The following is a 12,477-nucleotide window of genomic DNA, read 5'->3' as shown; positions in this document are numbered from 1 at the left end:
ACCCGGGACTACTCCTTTAAAAGACTAACATGTTCTATAGATTCTACTTGAACTATAATTTGATATTACTTATTCTTGTCAATAATCGTACATTTCTCGGGACAAAAGATCGTTGCGTAACAGCTCGTTTGAATTCCGCTGTTATCAGAAAAATATCATGAATGATATAAATATGCAATGCAACCAACCGCTGTTCCCGTGTGGTTGATAAATTTCTATTCACGAAATGCCAATAACCACCGGGTTCCAGTCGATAATAGGCATGCGTATTGACGAATGTTCTGGCGTGTAAGCCAGACTGTTCATATTGGAGTTTCACTACCACAGGAGACGGAGTAGGACTATAAATAGTACAAGGACTAATAACGTTCTACCTACTGTATATATTCAACACTCTTTAATCTGCTGTGTAGGAATTATAATCAACCTAGCAGATGTTTCATTTATAGATTAAATGTAAGTATTTTTACATACGACAAGTACACTCTGTATGTTTAATACCTTGAATTCATCTGGTACGTTTCAAATAAAATCAGGCTATCCTCCATGATTGTACTTCAGTTTTATTAGGGTTTCACACTGCGTAGCTTGTGTGAAACACTATTGTTTTTGTTAAAATTATTATTCTTATTATTATTATTCTTCTTTTGTTTTGAGTAGATCTCAGCAACTGATTGTCGGATCGTTACGATTTCTTCGGTTTTATCGGAAAAGTGGGTGTGACTTAGAGGATAAAGCTATTTTGAACGTTCTGCGACAATGCGAAATGTCCGAAATCACCGAAGCTATCGTTTTTAGAAATATTGCAGTAATTTTAACAATAATCATTGGATTTTAACTTTCGATGCATTTTGGCATAGCCGGAGACGGGGCACATAGCTACGCTACTTTTGATTTTTGATTTTCGGCAAATCTTCGCAGATATTAGGCGCTAAATTTAGAAAATTTAAATTTTTACAAAAAACTTTTTTATTTATGAATATTTTTTAATCGTGTTTTACACAAATATAACGAGTCCTCTGACTTGGGCAAAAATGTGAAAATTTTTTGTCTCGGTAATTTTCCTTGGCCCCCATTGGCTAATTCAGTTTTTCAGTCCTAGATTAATTATTTATTGTTCGATTTGTATAAAACAAAGTTCATATGCCCCGTTGTCTCAATTGTCATTTTTTTTGTTACCAATAGTGTTATCTGTCGGCACCGGAAGTGGCGTAAATTGACAAAAAACTACAATTTTGACAGTTAGGTACCATTTTTCGAAAGCAAATATTATTTTTTTCAAATCTGGTATAACTGAAATTGTGCGCCCTTTAAAGGCGCACAAAATGTTGGGACCATTTTTTTTAATTTCGATTCCGTTTTCGGGCTATTTCGATTAAAAGGTGAAAAAAGGTGTAAAATTAAGCTATTTACAACCCATCCAGCGTTTTCATATTTTAAAATATTACTTCGTAACTTTCATAAACTCGTAGCAATAATCTATACGGAGAGAATGTATGTGAAAATTAATTTGTAATATGCGCAGTTGCCGAGAAATGGGCAATTTTGCATGAGTCACTTTTTACGCTAGTTTGCCTGTAAAAGAGTCAATTATTATTCGATTTTCATAAAAGTGACACCATTTGATGTGTAATGTCAATTTTAACTAGGTCAAACCAATTTAACATTTTCAATATCACCGGAAATGACGTAATTTGGGCAAAAATTGTATTTATAGCCTTCGAAACCAGTAATTTATTCAAATGAGTCATATTTGTTATTTGTTTAAAATTTTGATATTTGATTCAAATCAACTAATACAATGAACCCTTACGATCATATAGATATCACAAAATGGTTTCTAACTTGTTCAGTTGCGGAGAAATAGGCAATTTTCAACAGGTCACTTTTTAAGGTTTTTTTGTCAATAAAAGTGTCAATTATTATTCGATTTTCATGAAATTTTCACTGTGTGATACATAACGCCATTTACGATATCATACAAGTAATTTAAGATTTTCATTATCACCGGAAGTAACGTCATTTTGGCAAAAACTGTATTTTTAGCCTTCAAAACAGATATTTTATTCAAATGAATCAGATTTGTAATGTTTTTAAAATTATGATATTTGATTCCAATCAACAAATAGAATGAACTCATTCGATCATACAGATACCTCAAAATGGTTTCTAACTTGTACGGTTGCAGAGAAATAGGCGATTTTCTACAAGTCATTTTTCAAGGTTTTTGGTCTATAAAGGTGGCAATTATTATAGGATTTACATAAAATTTTCAACATGTGATGATGCTATTTCTGATTTCATAAACCAATTTAACATTTTCATTATCACCGGAAGTAATGTAATTTTGACAGGATCACTGACATGTAGCAAATGAATTGATTGCTGGATTTGGTTGTTTCTGCGTCCATTTTATTTCATGTGTGCAATGCTTATGTGGAAACCTGTTTAACGGTTTCATTGGTACCGGAAGTGACATAAGTTCAAGGGTAACGTGGCACCGGTGAAACCCGTCATTACTGCTTCGCAGTTCTAGTTCTTATTATTATTATTATTCTTCTTTTGTTTTGAGTAGATCTCAGCAACTACTTGTCGCATCGTTACGATTTCTTCGGTTTTACTGGGAAAGTGGGTGTGACTTAGAGGATAAAGCTATTTTGAACGTTCTGCGACAATGCGAAATGTCCGAAATCACCGAAGTTATCGTTTTTACAAATATTGCGGTAATTTTAACAATAATCATGGGATTTTAACTTTCGATACATTTTGGCATAGCTGGAGACAGGGCACATAGCTGCGCTACTTTCGATTTTTGATTTTCAGCAAAAATTCGAAGATATTAGGCGCCAAATTTCGGAAATTTAAAATTTTACAAAAAACTTTTTTATTGATGAATATTTTTTACTCGTGTTGTGCACAGAATTAAAGAGTCATCTGACTTGCGCAAAAATGTTAAAATTTTTTGTCTCAGTAATTTTCCTTGGCCTCCATTGGCTAATTCAGTTTTTCAGTCCTAGCTTAATTTTTTATTGTTCGATTTGTATAAAACAAAGTTCATATGCTTCGTTGTCTCAATTGTCATTTTTTTTATTACCAAAAGTGTTATCTGTCGGCACCGGAAGTGGCATAATTTTACCAAAAACTACAATTTTGACAGTTAGGTACCATTTTTTGAAAACAAATATTATTTTTTTGAAAAATTATATGACTCAAAGAGTGTGTCCTTTAAAGGCGCAAAAAATGTCGGAAGCAGTTTTTTTAATTTCTTTTTCATTTTCTAGCAAATTGGATTAAGAGGTGAAAAAAGGCGTAAAATTGACCTATTTACAACTCATTCAGGCTTTTCAGATTTTAAAATATTTTTACGTAACTTTTATAAACTTGTAGCTATAATCCATACGAAGAGAATGTATGTGAAAATTAGTTTGTAATATAAGCAGTTGCCGAGAAATGGGCAATTTTGCATGAGTCACTTTTCACGTAATTTTGGCTGTAAAATTATCAATTATTATTCGATTTTCAATTTTCTTTCGCCATTGGATGCCTAATGCCATAGTGGACTATGTCAAACCATTTTACCCCTTGCGCTGCCACCGGAAATGACGTCATTTGCTCAAAACTTAAATTTTAGCCTTCAAAAAACAATATTTTATTCAAATGATTCGTATTTGTTATTTTTTTCAAATTATGATATTTGATTCTATTGATCAAATAGATTGGACCCATACGATCATACAGATACCACAAAATGGTTTCTAACTTGTACGGTTGCAGAGAAATGGGCGATTTTCCTTAAGTCACTTTTCAAGGTTTTTGGTCTATAAAAGTGTCAGTTATTATTCGATTTTCATAAAATTTTCACCATATGATATCTTGTGTCATTTATGATTTCATAGAACTAATTTAACATTTTCATTATCACCGGAAGTAACGTCATTTTGGCAAAAACTGTATTTTTAGCCTTCAAAACAGATATTTTTTTCAAATGAGTCTTATTTGTATTGTTTTTAAAATTATGATATTTGATTCCAATCAGCAAATAGATTGAACCCATACGATCATACAGATACCAGAAAATGGTTTCTAACTTGTACGGTTGCAGAGAAATAGGCGATTTTCTACAAGTCACTTTTCAAGGTTTTTGGTCTATAAAAGTGGCAATTGTTATTCGATTTACATACAATTTTCACCATGTGATGCCCTATGTTATTTCTGATTTCATAAAAGTAATTGAACATTTTCATTATCACCGGAAGTACAGTACACTTACATGTAACAAATGTATAAAATGAATTGATATTGCTGGATTTTGTTGATTCGGCGTCCATTTTATTTGATGTGTGCAATGCTTATGTGGAAACCTGTTTAATGGTTTCATTGGTACGGGAAGTAACATGTTTAGGGTAAAGTGGCACCGGTGAAACCCGTCATTACTGCATCGCAGTTCTAGTTATAATTTGAAATTACTGTATCATGAAACCAGCCCCGTGTGTAACTCATCACGCGTATTACTTGCCTCATTCATCAGACACTAAGTTGATTTAAATATACCTACAGCTGTTAGTAGATGTTAGTAGATATAGTCAACAGGTATATATCTGATCATAATATATCATAGTAATCTACGTCATCACACATCATCCATTGATATTACTATAGTTAATATCCCCCAGTTTATTTCTATATGTTGTAATTATGTAATGTTGTAACTATGGTATAATGTATATCTGTTGGTATATATATATATATATATTACCCATAATATGTTAATATACCGTTATTTATGTGTATATGTTCATCTTAGTATACCGCAATGTATCACCCTGTTATGTTAATTGCTTGATCTTCGAAGGTAAACAGTTATGTACTCGTTACTGGCATCAGACTGTTGTTGATAGTATATGACAGTAATATTAGTAATATATCATATTATATTGTGGAATTGATTACATAACTCCAAGCTGTCCAGTGTAGCTTCAGTGTGAGATAGTATACACTGATAGTGTTGTTTCATGGTGCAATACAGTCCAGAAATATCACCATCAATAGTTACAGTTTTTCATGAATTGAAATGATGTTTACCTTTACTGCACCAGAGGCTAGAGATCATGCAGTGTGTCCACCAGACGGCTAGAGATCATGCAGTGTGTCCACCAGACGGCTAGAGATCATGCTGTGTGTCCACCAGACGGCTAGAGATCATGTAGTGTGTCTGGAATATTATATATATACACGCCAACTGAGCCCCCATCCTACACTGACAAAACGAAACCAAGCTTGTCCATACCGAGGTCGAACCCAGGACGCTCCGGTTAGTGAGCCAGGGCCTTTCTCACTGAGCCACTGTGGTTCCCAGAATAACATACACTAATAACAAATAACTAATAACATATAACATACCCTAATAACAAATAACATACCCTAATAACAAATAACATACATTAATAACAAATAACAAATAACATACATTAATAACAAATAACAAATAACATACATTACCCTAATAACAAATAACATACATTACACTAATAACAAATAACATACATTACACTAATAACAAATAACATACATAAACATTGATTAATTTAATATAAGATGGTAAACATGTCACCAACAACACTCACTTACACGTGATATCACGTTAACTAAATTAATTAATGCACGTGTGATGGATCAAATTAACGAACTTGCACACACACCTGGCCGTAATATTATTCTACACCTTGGATTCCATTTTTCTACGACATATAAATGTGACTAGGTCATGCAATGTGTTATGTGTGAGGAGTGATCGATAATACGTTAAAGGCTCTATATAATATGCAGTCACCAAAGATAGACGAATTCCAGTTTAAATAATTCTAGAAACTGTAAACATAGTCCCTGTAGCACTGCCTAGCACAAAGTAGTATCGAATTTGTAGATTAAATTTAGTAAATGATGTCACTAGGTCAACATTATGACATACTATTATAATATGTCACGTTGGGTCCTTTTGATGTTAATGCATTGATATGTCAGGTAATACACGACACGTTGGGTCCTTATGATGTAATATATATCTGTGATTGGTACTTATGACGTAATATATATCTGTGATTGGTACTTATGGCCATAGAAATATAAATATATACTTATGACGTTATATAATGAAAGAAAGAGAGATGGGGTTTAACGCCCACTTGACACAAACTAGGTCATTTTCGGGACTAACACATGGTTCAATTCTATTTCAATAATTCGCTTGCGCGTAGGGGTCTTTAGTAGTGGGAGGAAACCGGAGGATTCGGAGAAATCCCACGAGGTTGGACAGGCGACCCTACTCCTTGTCACGTACAACCGGGGAATCGACACCACACCAGTTGACTCAATGACAGACTTTATGCTAACCATGCAGCCATCCAACCCCCCCGTAATATAATGAATTTATGACGTAATAAATATAGGTGTTGGCATAACAAATACCTGTGATGAAATATTTTAGAATTCTGTATAAAATATATCTGTTGAAAGTAATCAATGTCTGGGATGGATTTTAAACGGCGTAATAAATATCTGTGATAGGACCTTATTATGGCGTGTGATTCTGTCTTCCATGCTTCGTTCTGTCGTAAAACCTATTAATATCATGTTGTATAATGTAAATTATCTCGACGGAAATCATTGATGCTCGCTTGGTGTCATGTTCAATAGCTAGCATTATATAAAATATCTTTATATCATTGGTGAGATGGATATATACACTGGTTAAGTAAGGGATACAAGGCAGACATTTTATTTACTGCGTTTTGGCTATGTTGTTTTCTAGGAGATAATAATACACAGAATGTCAGAGTGATCCCAGTAATTATAATATAAAAATGAATATATAGTGTAAATATTATTAAATATGTATTATATATATATCACTAGTCATATCTAGAGCAATGAAATTAGTTTAATTGTAGTTACACTTCACAATCGGAATGTATTGGTTTTCCTGCCACCTCGCGTTACACGGTGATCAAAACTGGGGTTTAACGTCTGTTACTGTGGCAACATGAATCCTAGACTCGCCACCTGTTACTGTGGCAACATGAACCCGCGACTCGCCGCCTGTTACTGTGGCGACATTAAACTGCGACTCGTCACCTTACTCAAATAAGTACATAGGATACATTTTATTTCATTCCAGTAAATTTATAATTTTTAACCAAGGACGCATTTTTGACGTTTAGGCGTTTGGTCAATTTGGTAAAGAGAACCCGACCAGACAGAATAATATTATTATTGTTATTATTACAGCATATTTATATAACATGTTCAGGGACACTTTACAAAGTGACAATGTAATCATATGAAAAAAAATGCAATTGTATACAGAGTAAGTTAAACGCCTGATTAAACAAATGTGTTTTAAGTTGTATTTTTATAAAAGAATATAGAGATGTACAAAATCTTAAACTAAATGGTAGATTATTCCATACAACAGGTGCTTGATAACTAAAATAGCCCTGACCATAAGAGACTAGTTGAACAGTTTTGGACTTTAAAAGTAGTTTATCTGATGTACGTAATGTTTGGTCAGGTGTATAAAGTTCTAAAAGATCTGAGAGGTAAACAGGAGCTAAATTATTTAAACATTTAAAAGTAAGTAATAAAATCTTAAAATAAATGGTCACATTTCTTAGTTAAAGTAACAAGTCTAGCTGCAGTATTCTGTACTTTTTGTAATTTATCTATAAGCTTTAAAGGTAAACCAACTAAAAGTGAATTAAAGTTATCTAATCGAGAAGTGACAAGATAATTAACAAGTGACTTAGTAGGCTCTACAGTTACAAATGTACGTATTTTACTTATATTTCTGATATTAAAATAGCACAATTTACAAATATTATTTACTTGAGCTCCCATAAGCATAAAACTATCAAAGATTGCGCCAATATTACGGTCAGAATAATATGAAAATATATCACAATTACCAATTACAACAGGGGGGGGGGGGGGCTTATCATGGGCAAATTTGCTTAATTGATGCCTTGAGCCTAATAATAAATATTCGGTTTTATCATCATTCAAATTTAGAAAGTTGTTTGACATCCATTTTCTAATTTCACTAATACAGTTCTCAAGTTGCACTTTGGATAACTTGAAATAAGATGGACAATTATATAATATATAATTGAGTATCATTGTCATACAAATAAAAGCTGAGACCACATTTTCTGACAATATCACCTAATGGGTAAATAAAATCGGACCAAGAACTGAACTTTGAGGAATCCCAGATGACAAAATAGATTCAGACGACGATTTACAATTAACTAAAATACACTGTTTTCTACCCACAAGATAGCTTTCTAAAAGATTTAATGCAGAGCCACAAATGCGGAATTTAAAAAGAACAGATGAATTCACCGTGTCCAAAGCATCAGATAAATGCGTATTGGGTGCTGAGCGATATTTGTATCAATAGTAAGTTGTTTTATAGACCTGGCATCATATGGTCACCAGGACCGATATATTGTCACCCAGACAGACCTAGTCGAAATATAGATATATGTTCACACAGACAGGTTTTATAGATTTTATAAACCAACAAATCTAACGTCTTAACGTACACTTAGATCCTTGACCTGTAATCACATCAACATTTTAATGAACGGACCGAGAAGCTTGAGAGGTGACAACACACTCAATACAACATCACCAGGACCTAATGTAATCACAATACAAAAAGTAAGCATAACCAAGACTCGAATGTTTTTTTTCTAGTCTGATGTGTATTTAATCCAAATCTGGTGTGTATTTACCCCTAATCTGGTATGGGTGTGTATTTACCCCTAGCCTGGTGTGTATTTACCCCTAGTCTGGTGTGTATTTACCCCTAGTCTGGTGTGTATTTACCCCTAGTCTGGTGTGTATTTACCCCTAGCCTGATGTGTATTTACTCCTAGTCAGGTGTGTATTTATCCGGAGTCTGGTAACACATCAGTCCACGAGTTGTGTATCTTTATGGTTTCGGTTGCCATTTGTAATGAACAGAGAAAACATACCCTACAAGACAATGCTGAAGTAATTGGTATTAGCTGATTCACAAACGACAAAATTATAATAAAACACCGTGAAGAATGGACTAAGTAGGCGTAAACGAATGCCTATGTATTATATTTCACCGAACATAATTGATTAAAAATTACAATAAAACTTTAAAAAAATTGAATATAAATTACATTAATATGTGCGTTAATGTTCCAGAGACCAGCGCCCTTTAACCAGGTGTTATAGTAACATCTCCAGGATACAATACAATACTCGTTACCTTGTCAAACAATGTAAGCCTAGCCACGGCACAATGTAGGCCTTATCAAGACGCAATGTAAGCTCCATCAAAACGCAATGTAAGCCTAAGCAAGACGCAATGTAAGCCTAACCAAGACGCAATGTAACTGTTACCACACACGTGGTCAGCTAGACAGCTACGAGCCACTGTTACCGACGGAATTTCCCCCAATCAAGTCTGGTAGAGTGTGGATTATCTCAAATCTAAAATGCTCAAAAAATAAATAAATTTTAAATATTGCCGTAAGAATCGTCTTCTCATACACAAGCCATGTTACGATTTAAAGCGTATACACAAACCATGTTACGGCTTAAAGCGTATACACAAACCATGTTACGACTTAAAGCGTATACACAAACCATGTTACGACTTAAAGCGTATACACAAACCATGTTACGACTTAAAGCGTATACACAAACCATGTTACGACTTAAAGCGTATACACAAGCCATGTTACGATTTAAAGCGTATACACAAACCATGTTACGACTTAAAGCGTATACACAAACCATGTTACGACTTAAAGCGTATACACAAACCATGTTACGACTTAAAGCGTATACACAAACCATGTTACGACTTAAAGCGTATACACAAACCATGTTACGACTTAAAGCGTATACACAAACCATGTTACGACTTAAAGCGTATACACAAACCATGTTACGACTTAAAGCGTATACACAAGCCATGTTACGATTTAAAGCGTATACACAAGTTATGATTAAAGCAGCCAAGTTATGATTTAGAGGTATGGTCTGATATGTATAACAATGTGAGATATACGGTGTTATGACTTGTATAATAACAACAAGTCAATATTCAATGGTGTATTTTTATCTGATTGTACTTGTAGTTTACCGACTCTGTTTATTTATCTACATCACGTGATATATCGGACACATGTTTTAATGAACCAACTTCCTGTTTACAAGAAGTGGTATATGAAACGATATATTATACTTTCTATCGTACGTCACCAGTCTTATAGATAAAATATCATAGAGCACCGACTAGTTTGCATGACGTTGTTCTGGCAACAGTGAGAATAATCTGCCTCGTGTACGTCATCTGACTCTACATAAGGCTTTACTTGGGTTTTTGTTGTATCCGAACAAAAGTGTGTAGTTGTGGTAGAAGGCGAACGACAACAACTTCAGGGTAATAGTCACCATCGCCGTAATTTACAGCAATTACCATAAGCCTTTGGATCGTCCTATTTCTTTAAGAGAGACTGTGTGGCGCATGACCAATACCGTAAAATGACCATAGAAAGGGTTAGGGTTAAGGTGTGTGTGTGTGTGTGTGGTTGGGTGTGTGTGTTGGGGGGGGGGGGCTATATTATAGTCATATACTATCGTTTATAGATAATACTAGTAACTGAGAATATTGATTAGTTATCGATTATATGTACTAATTAATTTATAACATTGCAGAAGGTGACCTTTATATATATATATATATACAATGCCAATCGATGGAATACTTCCTCTCTAGAGACCGAGTAGTAAACCTGGCTTGTTAACAGAGGTCATAGGTCATACATTCTTTATCAGCCGCCAATACATCAAGTATCAGGTAGCATACAAATACTGTAAAGTCAGCGTGCGTTTTCGCGGCTCACATGGAAACGGTCCCGTTACATTTGCATTAGAACTACTTTTTCGCTGGAGAACACGCGCACAGAAATAGCTCGAAAACGTGCACTTGGAAAACAGGCCTAATAGGGGGGCGGGGGGCGACACTGCACGCAAAACGAAACCGAAAAAGGGCTGGGTAATGTTGCATATAATACATGCTAAGAGAATGGGTAATTAAATATTTGTAAGTGTACAGTACTATCAGGTGGAAAGAGTAACCCCCCCCCCACCCGTCCACAGCAGCTGAGTACATCTACTCTGCCCCTTCAACTGCACCCGAAATATCGACATATGAACCTTTCAAAGTATTGTTGATGAGTTTCTTTTAGAGGAACGCCATCGCTGTCGCTCGTGTATCCACGGATTGTGCCGATTTTGATTGTCTCACTTTTATTTTTTTACATACGTGACTGACTGATCATTGCCAGTAATATACATGTATACAATGAGGGTGCCTAGTCGGGTGGCACACCTCGCTATCAGTGCCGGACTGGTGGTCCGAAGGTCCACCTGTCAGGTCATTGACCAAGGCCCACACAAGTACGCGCCGACGGCGCGTCACGAGCGCGCCGAGGGGATTCTGGGTGTTTTCTTCTCCCAGAAAAATTAACAACCGCAAACCCATTTTCCAAGCATTTCAGACCAAAGCAGAAGAAGGCAAATTTCTGATTTCCTGATAGTGATACAATTAGATAACAGAATGACCTAAGAGCAGTTAGCATTAGATGGATTTGAGAATTCTAGTACACTTCTTTTTTGTGTTGTTTGTCAGTCATTTTTTTTCCTATCTTTTTCTTTCTCCCGTCCTGTGTCCTGTCCTCTCCTTCTTTCTTTCTTTTCTCCCCCCCCTCCTTTCTTTCTCTTTTCTTTTTTCTTTCTCTTTTCTCTTTTTTGTTTATAGGCTTAGGCCCACTTCTTTTAATGAGCTTAGGCCCAGTCCGGCACTGCTCGCTATTGAAGGCCTGATAATGAGGCGTGTCTAGTCATTCGGCGGAAACGCCATTGTGGGAAAAACTCATAAAACGGTGTATGACGTATGACATATGACGTATGACATATGATTGTCTCCATAAGTCTGGTTAGTGTACAGCCGTAGTACGTAAAACCCCATTTCATTTCACCTGCTCACATACAGCCATTGTCTCACATACAGCCATTGTCTCACATGCAGCGTTTGTTTCTAATCGACCGGTATACAAACTCACACAATTCAAGTGATTCTTTTAGCAGAGTAATTACCGGATCACCTGATGTACGCGTCTATTGATTTACTGGGGCCGGTTATTGCATAATTATCTTCACTATCAGGAATATTCTAGAATTTCTGTTCTTTAAATAGACGAGTCATACTGACACACAATGACTAGGGTATAATATTGAATAGAAATATAGTTCTTACACCCACTGGGCTAATCAAGTCCGGCAAACCACATGCAAACGACATTTTGTCTGTTTTCGTCCCATCCTAACGACTAGACCGGACTACCGAGCCATCTGGATTTAGAATTTTTAATT

The 12,477-nt window shown here is 35.1% G+C and overlaps 1 protein-coding gene across 2 annotated transcripts in view; it reads left to right on the top strand.

Moving 5' to 3' along the window:
• Positions 1-306: 306 nt before the first annotated feature.
• Positions 307-12,477, top strand: part of LOC126832085 (secernin-1) — a 30,504-nt gene continuing 18,333 nt past the window's right edge. For both annotated transcript variants that reach the window (XR_008789298.1, XM_050562768.2), the window contains exon 1: positions 307-456. The gene's annotated coding sequence lies outside the window, so the exon portion shown is untranslated. The remainder of the gene's footprint in view (positions 457-12,477) is intronic.

This window comes from Patella vulgata, chromosome 9, assembly GCF_932274485.2.
Source record: "Patella vulgata chromosome 9, xgPatVulg1.2, whole genome shotgun sequence".
In the NCBI taxonomy this organism is placed as follows: Eukaryota; Metazoa; Mollusca; class Gastropoda; family Patellidae; genus Patella; species Patella vulgata.
This window is presented reverse-complemented; position numbering and strand designations above follow the sequence as displayed.